This window comes from Rhinolophus sinicus, chromosome 1 (genome assembly GCF_057876585.1).
Source record: "Rhinolophus sinicus isolate RSI-liver-muscle chromosome 1, RSI-T2T, whole genome shotgun sequence".
Classification (NCBI taxonomy): domain Eukaryota; kingdom Metazoa; phylum Chordata; class Mammalia; order Chiroptera; family Rhinolophidae; genus Rhinolophus; species Rhinolophus sinicus.
Window position 1 is genome coordinate 90,738,633 of NC_142501.1, and position 18,658 is coordinate 90,757,290.

The following is an 18,658-nucleotide window of genomic DNA, read 5'->3' on the forward strand; positions in this document are numbered from 1 at the left end:
CTTTGTGCAATACTACTCACTGCCTGGCTTCAGGGAGGTTAATTAATTACTCTGAGCCTTCGTTTGCTCACCTGTAAAAGTGAGAATTATAGAATATACTTAGCTATAAGGATTAAATGAGGATATATATATATATATATATATATATATATATATATATACACACACATATATATATATCACTTAAAGTAACTGGCACCCTTTTTATTTTCTTTCAATCAAAGAAGAAAGCCTTCATTCTCTTAGAAGTAAACCCAAATGTCTTTCCTCTCAACCGGGGGTTTTCTCTCTCCAAATCACTATCCCTTAAGTCAGCAGCCACTGAAGTTTCAGAAAGTAAAGAAAACAGCATATAGTCTTTGCCTATGCACACGTAAATGTCAGAAACATATTTTCTAGGAGAGGATCAAAAAATCATTTGGTTGCAAGGCCTATGGATCCCACCAACCTGTAGTCTGAGACCCAGAAATAGAAAAAAAGAGAAAAAAATGTTACCAACCTTAGTGCGGTTGCCGGCAGAGGTCCAGTGGGGAGGAGAAGAATCATCTAAGGAGGAAAGTGAAGGTGCTGACTATTTAAAGTGTGTTTCCCACTCCTCTGTGGCACTTGTAATTCTAAACCTGGCCCAGCCCACATTCCGCCCTCCTGCCTCCTGTCCCCTGCTCTCCCCTCCCCACCAGACAGCTCACACATGAGTGATTTCACAGCCCGGGAGTGTGTGCACACGCTGGCAGGTCAGGCCAGTTGTTCATGCGTTATGGGCAGCGTGCTCTCCTCTTGGTGATCTCCCGGTCTCATTAGAGGGATCCTGCCTCCACCCTGGTCTCCACTCCAGAGCTCCCATAAAGCCATCAAGAATGGGTATTTCTTTGGTCAGGTGCTGTGGAGATTAATTGGAAAGTACATTTATCTTACCCTTTTGCAGCTTAAAATGTAGAATGGACAGTGATTTCGAATAAAGATACATAGATTATGGAACTCTGAGAAGTCAGAAAAACTTCCTAAACACACACACTTACATACATATAAAAGTGTCTGAAAAGTTATTCACTTAACAGTTCATAGTAGTTACATTTGGACAGTAGTGTTGGGGTCAGCAGATGAGGTAAGAGGCATTTTCCACTTCCTCTTTTTAAGCTTCAGTATTGTTTGAATTTTTAAATAATGTGCTAGAATTGATTTTCAAATGTTTTAAACCAATAAAGAAAAGCAAGTGCCAACATCAAAAACAAAGTCAAGCTCTAAACTCCTCATCAGTGATGGGTTGGTTTCGAAGAGGAGGGGGAGGTAGTCAGGGGGGCTTTGTTTGGAGGCAGGAGCAGCCCAGGGAGGCAGTTCCAGTTGGCTGAGGTTGGCCGGGAGGACCGTGGAAGAGCCAGGCTCAGCCATTGTCTGCAGGGCAGTGCAGCCCAGTAAAAACCTGCTTAGGCTTTGAAGCCACATGGCCCAGGGCTGAGTCCTGCTTCTATCATTTTCCAGTTTGAGGCCTTGGGTAAGGTGTTCTGCCTCTGAAAGTCTTGTTTCCTCATCTACAGAAAGGGGAACATGTTCCTTGCAGGGCTGTGTGAGGTTTCAGGAGATAATGTGTACTATATGTAAAGGGCCTAATCCATAGCAAGCCCTCAGAAGGTAGCTATTAATTAGCCTTAAGGAATTATTCACAATGAGCAGGGAAGTTTTCTTGAAGGGGATGGAACTGAGAGACCCCAGAGCAAAGCTGGGCTTGGCCAGACAGTAAGATTGAGTCAAGGGGTGGGGTGAGAGAAGGGGTGGATGACTGAAGGGATAATAAAAATGTGCCTGAAAGGACCCAGAGGCGTGGAAAGGAGAGCAAAGCGGAGCCTAAGGTAGTTTCTATTTCTCTCATCCCTCATCCACTTCTAGGGCACGGAAGCAGGGACAGGAAAGCACATCATGACAATACCTAGACAGCCTGGTGGGGATGATTCTTCTCATGTTTCAGCCACCCCTTTTCCTCTCCCCTTCTAACCATCCATCCATTTGATTTAACTGTGTAAAGCAATAGACCAAAAGGGTTCTCGGAGAGAGACTGCTAATTCATTCCAGAAAGTCCATCTTTAAAGGCAATGTTTCCGTTTATACTTACCATTGAGTGGTACTTACTAATGACCTATTAACTGATCTACTAAGCATTGGAAACTCTGGCACTTGGAATCTAAAATTACCAGCTAACTTGAGTTTATCGCGGACTCACACTCAGTATTCTAAGACATGGGGACACCATACAGCCATTGGTAATGCTGCACGGTCCCTCCTGTGTCCTCACACATGCAAACAGTCGGGATCCCCAGTTTCCAGGAAAGACTCGGTGATCATGAGGCATGGTGGGGGCCCGCCTGCATTGGTTTGGAGCTGCTGCTCCTCTGTTAAGGAGTGTTGGGTTTTACCTGTTGATCTTACTGTTTTTATATAACTGTTGCCAAATTACCACTTTCATTATTATTTTATTTCTCTCTAAATCCTTGTTATCCCCAATATCTTTTTCTGTATAACATAGGAATGGATACAGTAGGTGTTTTGTCCTACCTGGAGTGACCAAAGTTTTAAAAAGTTTAAGAGCCACTGGCAGATGAGTGTTAGTGATAATCCATCCCAATTCCATTTGGGTTTTGCACAATCGGGCAGGACCAGCCCTACTTACATCTACCCCATGTCATCACCATCCTTTGGTCTCCTGGGTGCAGGGTCAGGAAACGTGGAAACGGTCACACTAGAATTAGTATTCACAAGTTCTTATTCCCGAGGCTGCATACGTTTTCAGACTCACTTGAGATTGTTAGTAAGGATAACTGAAGACTATGCTCCCCAAACATACGTATGAAACAGAGTGAACCATGGAGAAAGCAGCATATGAGGTCTTGGTTCCTACCTGGGTGTATTTAAATGTTAATATGCCATGATATACCCTCCCAGCAAGTTTTTATCTCTCCTGGGAGTGCAATAAGAGCAAATAAATTTTAGAAGGAGCATGATTCATTTTAAAAAGAATATTCCCAAGTAACATTAGTTTCAACATTGGAAGGAGTTGCTGAAGGAAGTGCTGGGTTCCTCCCCTTTGGAGATCTTTACATTAATAGGTGTCTGTTCTGTTTAACTGCAGGGGTAAGAAACCTGTTGACATTTTTTATCTCTTTTCAAATATCACACTGGAAGGAAAGACAGGAGCAAGTGGAATAATGAACTAAACAACAAATTGTGGTTTTCTAAAACTGGAACAATTTGAGCAACAAAATGAATAATGATAGTACTGGATTATTACCCAAAGAATTAAATACACTCATAAGTTTAGGCTAATATAAATTAAAAATCAATTAATAAATAAATGAGGGAGAAAGGACAGCTCTTCTATACAGTAGAAGTGCAATTAATAAGTGTAAAAGGGGGGCCGGCCCGGTGGCTCAGGCGGTTAGAGCTCCATGCTCCTAACTCTGAAGGCTGCCGGTTCGATTCCCACATGGGCCAGTGGGCTCTCAACCACAAGGTTGCTGGTTTAATTCCTTGAGTCCTGCAAGGGATGGTGGGCAGTGCCCCCTGCAACTAAGATTGAACACGGCACTTTGAGCTGAGCTGCCGCTGAGCTCCCAGATGGCTCAGTTGGTTGGAGCTCATCCACTCAACCACAAGGTTGCCGGTTCGACTCCTGTGGCGGATGGTGGGCTGCGCCCCCTGCAACTAGCAACTAGCAATGGCAACTGGACCTGGAGCTGAGCTGCACCCTCCACAACTAAGACTGAAAGGACAATAACTTGAAGCTGAACAGCACCTTCCACAACTAAGATTGAAAGGACAAAACTTGACTTGGAAAAAAATATATAAGTGTAAAAGAAAAGAGAGAAATAGAAAATCACCATTAGACAAAAATACCACCGTAATAACTGTTGTAGACAAGATTCACCAATGAATACTAAAATGAGTGGATGAAAGTTTGAGGAGGAACAGAGTTTATGTAGTCTCAAAATATCTCCCCCTAAATATTTATTAACTACAAAGAGAAAGATAGCAACTTCACAGTGGAGAAACCACCTTAATCAAGTAACCAAGGTCAACATCATCAGACATACCAATATCTGTATCATGAACTTCGTGAGATGATGTCCTAAGGAGGACACAACAACATTTCTGTTATATTCTTGCAAAAAAAAAAAAAAATGCAGCACAGTCGTGAAAAAACATAAGACAACCCCAGAGTGAGGGACATTGGACAAAATAACTGATCACTACTCTTCAAAAGCATCAAAGTCATGAAAGACAAGAGACCGAGAAACATTCTTAGGCTACTGGAGACTAAGGGAAAATAAAAATTAAAGAACATGGGATCCTGCATCGGATCCTAGACAGGATGCGAGAACAGAAAAGGGACATTACTGTAAAAACTGGTAAAACTTGAACAAGGTCTTCAGTTTAATAGTACCCTGCCAACGTTAATCTCCTGGTTCTGACATTGCACTATGGTTATGTAAGATGTTAACCTTAGGGGAAGCTGGGTGAAGGATATATGGAAACGCTCTGTACTGTTTTTGCAACATTTGTGTAAGTCTAAAATTAATTTAAAATAAAAAGGTTTTGTTTAGTTTTGTTTTTTAAAGATTATGGTTTGCTCCCTGACTATTGCAGTACAAGTACTTGACCTTGGTACGAAAAATGCTCGGATATTACCCTCAGGAACTCTAGGTGTCACTGAAAACTTTGATGACTCTTCTCTTACTGTGTTTGACTCTAGATAGGATAGTTAGCCTAAATTCTACAAGCCTAAGATCTTGAAGAAATAAAACTTATGACAAAGAATATTAATGACACCGATCACCACCATAACTGATGTTTGTCGAGTTCTTCAACTTCATTGTGCTCAGAGCCATATAGGAGTCGGACAATCAGGTTTGCGGACTTCCCACCAAGCACTTACATGGTGGGAAAAGTTCGCAAACTTAATTGTCAGCCCCGTATATACACGCACCATCTCATTTTACCTCAGAACAAGCCTATGAAACAGAGTGCTATCAGGACCTCTTAAAGATGAGAAAATACAGCTTAGAGAGAATTAAATGCCTTGCTTAAGGTCACATAACTAGAAGATGGTAGAGTCAGAAGGTGAACGCGGGCCTGTAGGATTCTAAAGTCCATTATTTATAACTACCATGATACACTTTAGCTGGGGGGGAGGATGGAGAAAGGGGGGCATGCAATCAAGCCCAGCTCTAACACTGTTTATAGGCTATCACCAGCCCATGGGATTAAATTTAGTGTTCTCAGGAAAGGAGTAATGAAATGACAAGAAAAATGTTGCTTTCACTGAAAATTTCATTAGACCTGGAGAATATTTTTTAAATCTAATGAGAAGACTCTTTCCTCCCCCACTACTCTGCCCTCCCTATCAAGGGAGGAAAATCATACCTTTTCTCTTTAACTCCAGAAAGTTAATTGTAGTTCTTTTCCAATTGTATCCAGTTTCTTCTGATGCCTGTTTCCCTGACTTCTTGTCTGATTGTCAGAGTACAGAGAGCGGAGTTTGCAATATTTATGTAACAAGTCTCAACAGGAAGCTCTTGGCTGCTTAACAGTTAGTGAGCAGGGCTCTGAGTGAATGGAGAAATTCTCCACAATCTGACGCCATGGCCCAGAGCTATAGTGAGAGATTAGGGCAGGGTGACAACATCTAAAAAGAGCAATGTCAATCTTTACACACACACACACACACACACACACACGCTCCCTGGAGGATGCTAATGATCACCTAAAGTTGAAAACTTCTGCAGCCTAAATGCTTTCGCTGCTATCTCATTCCTTCTATCCTCAGGGAACACGTACTACAGCTGGTCTTGTATTTGAAACACTTTTAAAAGCCACCCTAAGCCTTTCCCTGTCCAAGATAAATAATTACAAATCCTTTCATCTTTCTGCAGAGTTCTCCTTTCTTATCCCACCCATCCTGTTCATGGCTCTTCTTTGGATCCTCTCCAGGTTCTGAACATCCCTGTCAAGCTGGAGTGGCCAGACCTCCCTCATCATTCCCCCTTCGACTGGCTAGTGTGTGTTTGCTTCAAAAATAGCTCCCTGCATTGCTAGCTGAATTCTTGCTTTCTGCCAATCAAGAAATTCAGCAAGTGAGGGACTCTCCACACTCACCAGCGGACTACGAGACAGCAGCCTAGAGAAGTGACTACTGGAATAGGGCGGTCTGCTAGGTGACCAATGGAGGGGGGGTAAAGGCACGAAGAAAGCGCATAAATGGAGAATGAGGCGACTGCAAATTTCAATGTGACGGGAAAAGTGCATAGCCTGGAAGGCAGAACTCCGAAAGTCTTGTCCTGGGTATGACCCCAATCAGACACAGAGCCTTGGTCAGTGCCTTTCACCTGTCTAGGCCTCAGTGTTTCATGTGTAAAATAAGAGAGTAAGGAAGACCGGATGGTCTCTAGGTTTCACGTTAGCTCTGACTCCTCTGCGGCTGACCCCGGCTGTAACAGAAAAGGGTCGGTCTGATCATTACCCTTCTATTCCATCTGCCCACAATACTCTTTCCCAGCAACTGTAGTCATTCCAAGAACTATTATTTTCCCAATTTGTATAGTCAGTGATTATAGTTCAGACCTAGCACTGCTGAGGGGAATATGGGTTCTAGGTGTACACCGTAGGAAACAATTCAAGGACTCACCGGCTATGCCAAGCAAGAAGTAGGTTTATCAAAGGGAGGATGGAACCCTCTCAGGAGGGTGAGATCGGGTAGGCCCTGCCAAGAGCTGCCCGAAGAACTGTGAGACTTGGGAATTTATTTCACGAAAAACGAAGGCGCGAAATATTCAAGACTTAGGGTGGTGTTATAGGCATTCCTAGGAGGGTCCTCGCTGACCACACCTTCGGGGTGGGGGGGGGGGATTTTTGTCCTTTTTTGGCTCGGTGGGAACTGTCCTGGCAACTGGGGGGCAGAGATTTTCCCTAACCGCAATGCTAAGAACATTATAATTTATTATAATTAGCTAAATTTCACCTTGAGGGGCAAGATGGTGTTCTAGATCTGCTCCAGGCCACCAAAATCTAGCTCTGGCCGGTCTGGTAACTGCACTTTTTCTTAACGATGATCTCATCTCCTCCCTCCTTTACCTCCCCTCACCTCCTCCTTCCCTTTCCTCCCCTTCTCTCCCCGCAGCCCTGTTATTTCTGCCTATGGTAGCAGCACCACCAGATTGGAAGCTTCTTTAAGACAGTACAATGTCACCTCCTGAATATAGTAAAAAGCCTCAGAGTACTCAGTCCACTCAGCAGACACCTGAAATATTAAATAAGTTACAGATCTTTTCTTCAATCTCCAAGAAGTAGAGCTTGTTAAAAAACAAAATTCAGGGCCGGCCCGGTGGCTCAGGCGGTTAGAGCTCCGTGCTCCTAACTCCGAAGGCTGCCGGTTCGATTCCCACATGGGCCAGTGGGCTCTCAACCACAAGGTTGCCAGTTCAATTCCTCGAGTCCCGCAAGAGATGGTGGGCAGCGCCCCCTGCAACTATCAACGGCAACTGGACCTGGAGCTGAGCTGCACCCTCCACAACTAATCCTGAAAGGACAACAACTTGAAGCTGAACAGAACCCTCCAACTAAGATTGAAAGGACAACAACTTGACTTGGAGAAAAGTCCTGAAAGTGCACACTGTTCCCCAATAAAATCCTGTTCCCCTTCCCCAATAAAATCTTAAAAAAAAAAAAATTTCAACTGAGTAAATGTGAGGATCTAATTGGCTTTATTCAATGACTCGTGAATCAGGCACATACCACTTAGCAAGTAGCAGGGAGCTCCCAAGAGCTGGGCAGAAAGGGGTAGGAGGAAAGGAAGTTTCCAACAGAGAGTGTCTTGTTTCAGACAAGGTCACCTTCCTTTCGGGGAAGAGCAGGGGTCCACCGTGTACATGACCTCACTAGTGCTGGTTAGGTGATTCCACATTGTCTGGTTAAGAGATCACCTTCCTGGGAGAGGCTGAACCTGCCATCAGGTTAGGTGTTAAATCTTGGTTTGCTGACATGGAGCACAAGTGACTCCATTTGGGGCCTGTTTCTTTTTTAACCAGCTCTAAACAATAATGACCAGAATAAATTAATGTTTACCTCTTCATCAGCAACCGTCCCTACCAAAACTTAGCATCACATAAAGTCATTGATATTAGCAGTTATGGCATCGGACTAGGCACTTTAACATACAGTCTCTTATTTAACCTTCATGCATGACCCAGAAAGATTGCTACTGTCCCTATTTTATAGATAAGAAACTAAGCTTCAAAGAGAAGTAAATTGCCCAAGATTCTAAAGCTTCAATTAGGATTTGAATTCAGGTCTCCCCAGATCAGTCTTCACCCAGCAGAGGTAGCTATACGGTGAAATTAATAAAGGTTACATTTGAAGGCCCCTCACTTGCATGGATCTCTTCCAAACCCCTGTGCCTTGTTTTCCTAATTCTTAATTTTGCACTATTTTTTGTAAAGAAGGCCCCCTAGTATTGTCTAAACTTCAGGTCTGACAAAACCTAGATCCATTCAGTCATGAACACAGCTTCCCAAGTTAACATAAACACTGTGTTGTTTAGTAATTTCAGTCGGAGGGCATTTTTAAACCTGAAGGCAAGAGGAATCCTTGCTGGCTTTCTGTTCTAGGAAACTATGCTGCTACTTTAAAGAAATAGTATTCAGCAGAAACTCTACAAGCCAGGAGGGAGTGGAACCAAATATTCAAACTATTGAAAGAGAGAAATCATGAGCCAAGAATAATATATCCAGCAAAGATATCCTTTAGATATGAAGGAGAAATAAAGACCTTTCCAGACATACAGAAGCTGAGGGAATTTTCTAATACACGACCTGCACTACAAGAAATACTAAAGGAGGCTATTCGACCACCATCAACAGGGACAATTTGTGGCAACCAAAACTCAAAAAGGGGGAGAGTAAAGGCCTGAACCGGAATATGGGAATGGAGAAAGTAAGCGTGCTGAAGAAAATGGAATACTCTAAATATCAAACTTTCTTTTACATAAACTTAAGGGTAACCACTCAAAAAAAATCCAGAACTGAAATATATACTGAAATAAAAGAAGAAACAGAGGGAAACATCATAGAATACCACCACACAGAAATAATAGACAACAACAAAAAGGCAAAGAAACAATGGAGACACAGCCTTACCAGAAAACTAAAGATAGAATGACAGGAAATCCTCACATATCAATAATCACCCTAAATGTAAATGGACTGAACTCACCAATAAAAAGGCACAGAGTAGCAGATTGGATCAAAAAACTAAACCCAACCATATGCTGTCTCCAAGAAACACATCTCAGCTACAAGGACAAGCATAGACTCAAAGTGAAAGGGTGGAAATTGACACTCCAAGCAAATGGTGCCCAGAGAAAATCAGGTGTAGCCATAATGATATCAGATGAAACAGACTTCAAGGTGAAAAAGATAACAAGAGACAAAGATGGACATTTCATAATGGTGAAGGGGACTGTAAAACAAGAAGATATAACAGTCATCAATATTTATGCCCCCAGTCAGGGAGCACCGAAATACACCAAGCAACTACTAACAGAACTAAAGGGAGAAATTGACCAAAACACAATTATACTAGGGGACTTAAATACATCATTGACAGCTATGGATAGATCATCCAAACAGAAAATAAATAACGAAATAGTAGCCCTAAATGACACATTAGATGAAATGGACATAATTGACATTTATAGAGCACTTCATCCTAAAACATCAGACTACACATTCTTTTCTAGTGTACATGGAACATTCTCAAGGATAGACCATATATTGGGACATAAAATCAGTCTCAACAAATTTAAAAAGATTGAAATCATACCATGCATATTCTCTGATCACAAGGCTTTGAAATTGTATATCAACTGTAAAAAGAAAGCGGGGAAAAAACACAAATACATGGAGACTAAACAACATACTTTTAAAGAAGGACTGGGTCAAAGAAGAAATTAGAGGAGAGATCAAAAGATACATAGAAACAAATGACAATGAAAATACATCCTACCAAAATTTTTGGGATGCAGCGAAAGCAGTTTTAAGAGGGAAATTTATCTCATTACAGGCCTATCTCAAGAAACAAGAAAACTCCCAAATAAATAACCTCATGTTACACCTTAAAGAACTAGAAAAGAAGAACAGGTAAAACCCAAGGTCAGCAGAAGAAAGGAAATAACAAAAATTAGAGCAGAACTAAATGAAATAGAGAACAAAAAGACAATAGAAAAAATTAATATGACAAAGAGCTGGTTTTTTGAAAAGATTAACAAAATTGACAAACCCTTGGCTAGACTTACTAAGATAAAAAGAGAGAAGACACTGATTAACAAAATCAGAAACGTAAAAGGGGAAGTTATCACGGACACCACAGAAATACAAAGGATCATCCAAGAATACTATGAAGGACTATATGCCACCAAATTCAACAACCTAGAAGAAATGGATAAGTTCTTAGAAACATATAGCCTTCCAAGGCTGAACCATGAAGAATTGGAAAATCTAAACAGACCGATCACCAGTAACGAAATTGAATCAGTCATCCAAAACCTTCCCAAAAGCAAAAGTCCGGGACCAGATGGCTTCACTAGTGAATTCTACCAAACCTTCAGAGAGGATCTAATACCAATTCTGCACAAACTCTTCCAAAAAATTGAAGAAGAAACAGTACTCCCCAACTCATTTTATGAGGCCAACATTACCCTGATACCAAAACCTGGTAAGGACAGCACAAAAAAAGAAAACTACAGACCAATATCTCTGATGAATACCGATGCAAAAATCCTAAATAAAATTCTAGCAAATCGAATACAACAATGCATTAAAAAGATTATTCATCACGACCAAGTGGGGTTCATCCCCGGGGCACAAGGATGGTTCAACATACGCAAATCCATCAATGTGATACATCATATAAACAAAATAAAGGACAAAAATCATATGATTATATCAATTGATGCAGAAAAAGCATTTGACAAGATACAACATCCATTTATGATTAAAACACTTAATAAAATAGGTATAGAAGGAAAATACCTTAACATAATAAAAGCCATATATGACAAGCCCTCTGCTAATCTCATAATTAATGGAGAAAAACTGAAGCCCTTTGCTCTACGTTCAGGAACACGACAGGGATGTCCCCTATCACCTCTGCTTTTCAACATCGTGTTGGAAGTCCTTGCCAGAGCAATCAGGCAAGAGAAAGAAATAAAAGGCATCCAAATTGGGAATGAAGAAGTTAAATTATCACTCTTTGCAGATGACATGATGCTATATATAGAAAGCCCTAAAGACTCCACCAAAAAGCTATTAGAAACAATCAACGAATACAGTAAAGTTGCTGGCTACAAAATCAACGCACAAAAGTCCATTGCCTTCCTATATACCAACAATGAAATCTCAGAAAAAGAAATACAAAAAACAATTCCTTTTGCAATTGCATCAAAAAGAATAAAATACCTAGGAATCAACTTAACCAAGGATGTGAAAGACCTATATGCTGAAAACTATAAGACTTTTTTGAAAGAAATTGAAGAAGACACAAAGAAATGGAAAGACATTCCGTGCTCATGGATTGGAAGAATCAACATAGTTAAAATGGCCATATTACCCAAAGCAATAAACAGATTCAATGCAATCCCCATCAAAATCCCAATGGCATATTTTAAAGAAATAGAACAAAAAATCATCAGATTTGTTTGGAACCACAAAAGACCCCGAATAGCCAAAGCAATCTTAAGAAAAAAGAACTATAATGGAGGTATCACACTTCCTGACTTTGGCTTGTACTACAGGGCCACAATAATCAAAACAGCATGGTATTGGCAGAAAAACAGACATATAGACCAATGGAATAGAATTGAGAACCCAGAAATAAAACCACATAAATATGGACAGATAATTTTTGACAAAGAAGCTAAAAACATACAATGGAGCAAAGACAGCCTCTTCAATAAATGGTGCTGGGAGAATTGGATAGCCACGTGCAAAAGAATGAAACTGGACTGCTATTTGTCACCATGTACCAAAATTAATTCAAAATGGATCAAAGACTTAAGCATAAGACCTGACACAATAAAATGCATAGAAGAAAACATAGGTACTGAACTTATGGATCTTGGGTTCAAAGAGCATTTTATGAATTTGACTCCAAAGGCAATGGAAGTAAAAGCTAAAATAAATGAATGGGATTATATGAAACTTAAAAGCTTCTGCACAGCAAAAGAAACCATTGACAAAATAAAGAGGCCACCAACTGAATGGGAGAAGATTTTTGCAAACAGTGCCTCTGATAAGGGGCTAGTATCCAGAATATACAAGGAACTCATGCAACTCAACAACAAAAAAACAAACAACCCAATTAAAAAATGGGCAGAGGACTTGAAGAGACATTTCTCCAAAGAGGACATACAAATGGCAAATAGACATATGAAAAAATGCTCAACATCACTAATCATCAGAGAAATGCAAATAAAAACCACAATGAGATATCACCTCACCCCAGTCAGAATGGCCATCATCAACAAGACAAATAGTAACAAATGTTGGAGAGGCTGTGGAGAAAAAGGAACCCTCATACACTGTTGGTGGGAATGCAGACTGGTGCAGCCGTTATGGAAGGCGGTGTGGAGGTTCCTCAAAAAATTACGAATAGAATTGCCATATGACCCAGCAATCCCTCTCCTGGGTATCTACCCAAAAAATCTGAAAACATTTAGAGATAAAGACACGTGTGCTCCAATGTTCATTGCAGCTTTGTTTACAGTGGCCAAGACATGGAAACAACCAAAATGTCCTTCGATAGATGAATGGATGAAGAAGTTGTGGTATATATACACAATGGAATACTATTCGGCGGTAAGAAAAGATGATATAGGAACATTTGTGACAACATGGATGGATCTTGAGAGAGTAATGCTGAGCGAAATAAGTCAGACAGAAAAAGCAGAGAACCATGTGATTTCACTGATATGTGGTATATAAACCAAAACAACAAAAGAACAAGACAAACAAATGAGAAACAGAAACTCATAGACACAGACAATGGTTTGGTGGTTGCCAGAGGGTAAGGGGGGTGGGGGGTGGGAGATGAGGGTAATGGGGATCGAATATATGGTGATGGAAGGAGAACTGACTCTGGGTGATGAACACACAATGGGATTTATAGATGATGTAATACAGAATTGTACACCTGAAATCTATGTAATTTTACTAACAATTGTCACCTCAATAAATTTAATAAAAAAAAAAAAAAAAGAAATAGTAGACTGTGGTTTCTCCTTGTGCCGTGTGAACATGGAAAACTCAGGACTGATTCTTTTCCCACTTTCACTTTGGATCCATGCTATTCTTCTCCCATGTCCCACTGTGGATTTCTTTTCCCCCTCTGTGGCAGGACTGCTAGAGTGCATTTCATCCTGTAGCATGCCCCTCCATTCTAGTTTTCATAGATCTTCATTCTACACCTAATCTGCGTGGTAATGAGTCTGTTCTGCTGCCTCTTTCACAGTCTGCTTTCTGGACCAGAACTTGCAACACTTTGGTATTGGGCCTCAGCTGCTTTTTGCAGTGTGGGGGGTAAAGAATGAGGCACTCAAAGGCAGATTACTTTGAGATAAAGGCAGTTTTAGCTTCAGGCTCCAGAGAAACTTCTGTTCCCCACCCCCGCCGTTAACTACCTAGAAGAATGTGAATTAAAGATCTTGACCATAAGAGATTATCAGAGATATATCTTCTTTTGCCCTGTCTATAGAGCAAGGCAAAATTCTTCCTTTCCTTATCATCTTGCAATGACCTTTGGAGCCCCCAAGACACCTTACCTCATCCCAGCTCAGGATGTCTTATACATTTCAATCTCCCTTTCTACCTCTGAACCTGTCATGTATGCGGGGTCTCTGACTCTCTCATGTATGAGGTGTAATCAAACAATACGGTGAATGTTTAAAGAAAAAAAATTTATTACAGTAAAAGGCACATTGCCATTAATCCCCCTCAAAATACTCCCCCTCACTTCCAACATACCTACCCCGTCATTCTTGCCACTTTCTGAAGCAGTTCTGAAAGTCCTCTTTCGTGAGTGTCTTTAGTTGTGCTGTCATGGCTGCCTCGATGTCCTGAATCATTTTGACTTTGGGGAAGAGCCAGAAGTCACACGGTAGCAGATCTGGTGAATAAGATGGATGAGGACACACCATAATGTGTTTATTTGACAGAAATTGCTGTATACCAGAAGTGATGGGTGACACAGAACATTGTCACGATGGAGGATGATTTACGACACACTTTAAAACACACCCTCTCTCAACTGTAGCTTACACCCAACTGACCACCAAACAAGTTGAAACTTGTCACACAGTGTTACTAAGGTCCAACGAGCCATTTCCCGTATTGAAGATCCCTGCCTTTCCATTGGATGGCACTCGGCAGCAGCATTCACCAAATTTTCTGATCACAACAGAAAGGCTCCATGTCACACATCGCTTCTTGTACGGCAATTTCTGTCCAGTAAAAACATTACGGTGTGTCCTCATCCACCTTATTCACTGGATCTGGCATCATGTGACTTCTGGCTCTTCCCCAAAGTCAAAATGATTCAGGACGTCGAGGCAGCCATGACAGTGCAACTAAAGACACTCATGAAAGAGGACTTCCAGCACTGCTTCAGAAAGTGGCAATAATGATGGGATAAGTGTGTTCGAAGTGAGGGGCAATATTTTGAGGGGGATTAACGGAAATGTGTCTTTCACTGTAATTAATTTTTTTATTTACACATTCACCATATTTTTTTATCATACCTCGTATGTGAGGGTCCTGTAGGCACAATATTAAATTTGATTTTCTCTTGTCATTCTGCCTCCTGTTGGTTTAATTATCTGGCCAGCCAAAAAGAACCAGAGGATTCAGGAAAGGGGAGTTCTTCCCTTTCTCCATAGTTTCGGCGCTGTGAGCAGGATCTTCACTGGCTGGTAAGTTCTTCACTGGCTAACTGAGAAACAGCTTTCCCAGGTGGGGAAAAGCACTTCCTCCTGAGGCCTGCTGCAGGGAAGGGATCCTAGGACATCTGACTAAGCTGGCATTAAAAAGGTAAGACTTAGGTTGGCCCGGTGGCTCAGGTGGTTGGAGCACTGTGCTCCTAATGCCAAGGTCACCAGTTCGATTCCCACATGGGCCAGTGAGCTACACCCTCTACAGCTAAGACTGTGAACAACAGCTCTCCCTGGAGCTGAGCTGCTATGAGCAGCCGGTGGAGGTCGGCGTGAGCTGCTACAGGCTGCTATGTGCTGCCATGAGTGGCCGGCAGCCAGCGTGAGTGGCCATTGTGACTGGCCAGCAAGAGTTGCCATGAGCTGCTGGAGCGGCTGACTGACGACTGGTGACCGAATGCCTCAGCCCTGGGGAGCGCAAGGCTCCTAATACCAGCATGGGCCAGGGAGCTGTGTCCTACATAACTAGACTGAGAAACAACAGCTTGAACCAGAGTGAAGGGGGGAAGGTGAAAGAAGGGGGGGGGAAGGTAAGACTTCTTATCATTGTTAGCCCCCCGAGGGTCTCTGTCTGTGGGGGTGTAGTGGAGCAAGAGCTGTGAGAATCTATTTTTCTCTTTCTAAATTAGATTGGCAGGAGAACATATGTGTAGAACTAGTTCCTTGAATTTTAGCAACTCTTGTAGGGTACTCTTGGTTGTATTGATCCATTTCCTCCTAGAGTGAGTCTCTGTTCTTTGTGTCCCTCTGTCTGAGACTCTTTTGAGGAATGAAACTCTTTTGGATCATGGAAGTGTCACCATCTGTACCCTCACCAGGGATGCCTCTTGCGTCCATGGTAAAGATTTATTCCAAGCCTGGAAAGTTACACCTGGGTCTTTCATTTAAAAGGCTTATTGGGTTGGGGTGGTTGGTTAGCTCAGTTGGTTAGAGTGTGGTGCTGATAACACCAAGTTTGCCGGTTCGATCCCCACATGGGCCACTGTGATCTGCGCCCTCCTTAAAAAAAAAAAAGAGAGAGATCTTCTCCTATATAACTGACTTCTCCTGCACTGCCTTCCACAAAACAAATAACACGAAAAGGCTTATTAGGTTGAATCACTATTGGAATAAACTAAGGAAGACCCTGTTCGTCAATGACCAGACCATGGACCTTTTGAATTGAAAAAACTTCTTTATTTGAAAAAATTTTAAAAGAATTCTCATTCCAAGCAACTGCCTTTTTGGTATTTATGGGAGGATCAAATGGAATAGAAAACAAAAAAGTATAAAGTCTAGGATTGAGGAATCCCTTGATAAAATTAAAGAATAAAAGTCAGACTTAGAACAAAAATTAAAAACCAAATCTGATGTAAATCCCCTTACTCCTCCCTCTTATATTCCCATTTATCCCCAGTTTCCTGTCCCTAACTCTCCAGAAGATCTTTTGGATCTTGGGGTGTCTGGTCTAGCTCCCTTCTCCTCAAAACCCAGCTCAACCAGCTCAGCCAAATCTTAAGACTCCAACTTTGTTAGAGAATGTCCAGCTGCCATTTTTTTTTCTTAGTTTCAGGTGTATCCAGCTGCCTATTTTAACATCCCTTTTCTAGAACACCTACAGAGGGCACTCAGACCTGACCTACAAGCTAAGGGCATACAGGTCACTTGTGTAAATGCTGAAAGCCCGGAAGTTAATTTTGTAGAAGCAGCCAAAAAGAGCAAGAAGGCTTACTTTACTGTACCTTATGGTTCCTCTTGTTTCCCGGGTTTTTGCAAACAGGTCTGCCTGTCTTGTGCATTCACATGCAAGGTCCCTTTCAGATACATCCTGGACCTCCACTGTAAAGGGCAGCAGCTAATCTCTTTAATTATAAAACCCTCTTACTGAGGCTCTCAAAGGATCTAATAAAATTTATAGAGTTAGAAAGATTGGTGGCCATTCATAATCCCACTCAGGGAGACCTTGACTGGCTACAAAGGGACGTTCTTCCAGCCATGATTATTCTGGAGTTATCAGGCAGGCCAGAAAGCCCCCTGGAGAAAACCCCCCTCATAGGGGAAATGAATGCCCAGACCCTCTCCCAGACCCTCCTACAAATGACCAAGAAATAGCTCTGCTGTAGGCTGATATTCAAAGTTTAATAGGAGCGATTCTAAAGGCCTTTCCTCCTAAAGTCAAGTGGTCAAAAGTTGAATTATGTACTCAGAAGGAGAACATTCACAAGCATTCATTGCATGTTTTGTACAAACTTTCCAAAGACACACAGTATTAAATCCAGAAGCCCCAGAGCACAGAAATCTTTTAATACCTGCTATAGCAGGAATTATTTTTTCATTTCTTTTTTTTTTTTTTTTTAAGATTTTTATTAAAATATAGGTAGCATAGGGGCCAGTCCGGTGGCTCAGGCGGTTAGACCTCCGTGCTCTTAACTCCGAAGGCTGCCGGTTCAATTCCCATATGGGCCAGTGGGCTCTCAACCACAAGGTTGCTGGTTCAATTCCTTGAGTCCCGCAAGGGATGGTGGGCTCCGCCCCCTGCAACTAAGATTGAACATGGCACCTTGAGCTGAGCTGCCACTGAGCTCCCGGATGGCTCAGTTGGTTGGAGCGTGTCCTCTCAACCACAAGGTTGCCGGTTCGACTCCCGCAAGGGATGGTGGGCTGTGCCCCCTGCAACTAGCAACGGCAACTCGACCTGGAGCTGAGCTGAGCCCTCCACAACTAAGACTGAAGGGACAACAACTTGAAGCTGAACGGCACACTCCACAACTAAGATTGAAAGGACAACAACTTGACTTGGGGGAAAAAAAAAGGCCTGGAAGTACACACTGTTCCCCAATAAAGTCCTGTTTCCCTTCCCCAATAAAATCTTTAAAATATATATATATATTTTATTTATATATATATATATATATATATATATATATATATATATATATATATATATATGGGTAGCATATACTATGAGGTCTGACAATTACGTTTGCAAACTTGCCACGGTGTGCTTACATGGCACTGTGCAAACAGCTCGGTAAGGTTTCATAACCTTGGTATATCAGTGTCTCACAGCTGTGTTTGTGCCGACGTGTGGCGGTGTCTTGCTGAGTGGCGTTCATTATTGTTGTTGCATGTTTTTGTGTGGTGGCATGAGAATGTCTGAGCTTCAATTAGAGCAATGAACAAACATTAAATTTCTTGTTAAACTTGGCAAGAGTGGAAGTGAAATCAGGGACATGTTAGTCCAAGTTTATGGGGATAATGCCATGAAGAAAACGGCAGTGTACAAACGGGTTAAATGTTTTTCTGAGGGGAGAGAACGTGTCACTGATGAAGAGAGGTTAGGGCAGCTAGTAATGAGCAGAACTGACGAAAACGATGTAGGATATTTTCTTTGTGCTGGGGTCATGTCGTGTGAAACTGAAGAATGGAAGCATGGACCAAGGAGAGGCGAGGAATTGTAAAAGAGGATACGTTATTAAAAGTAAAGAGTAAAAAGTTGCAGATCTTGGAATGAGAGGGGGTCCCGACCGGACCAGGTTGCCCAGCGACTGAAGCAAAAGTTCTCACTTTACCATGTTTCTCCGAAAATAAGACCTAGCCAGACTATCAGCTCTAACGCGTCTTTTGGAGCAAAAATTAATGTAAGACCCAATATTA

The 18,658-nt window shown here is 41.8% G+C and overlaps 1 protein-coding gene across 3 annotated transcripts in view; it reads right to left on the reverse strand.

Moving 5' to 3' along the window:
- Nucleotides 1-629, reverse strand: part of SLC6A13 (solute carrier family 6 member 13) — a 45,192-nt gene extending 44,563 nt beyond the window's left edge. For all 3 annotated transcript variants that reach the window (XM_074325216.2, XM_019711298.3, XM_019711297.3), the window contains exon 1: nucleotides 500-629. The gene's annotated coding sequence lies outside the window, so the exon portion shown is untranslated. The remainder of the gene's footprint in view (nucleotides 1-499) is intronic.
- Between the last annotated feature and the right edge of the window lie 18,029 nt (nucleotides 630-18,658).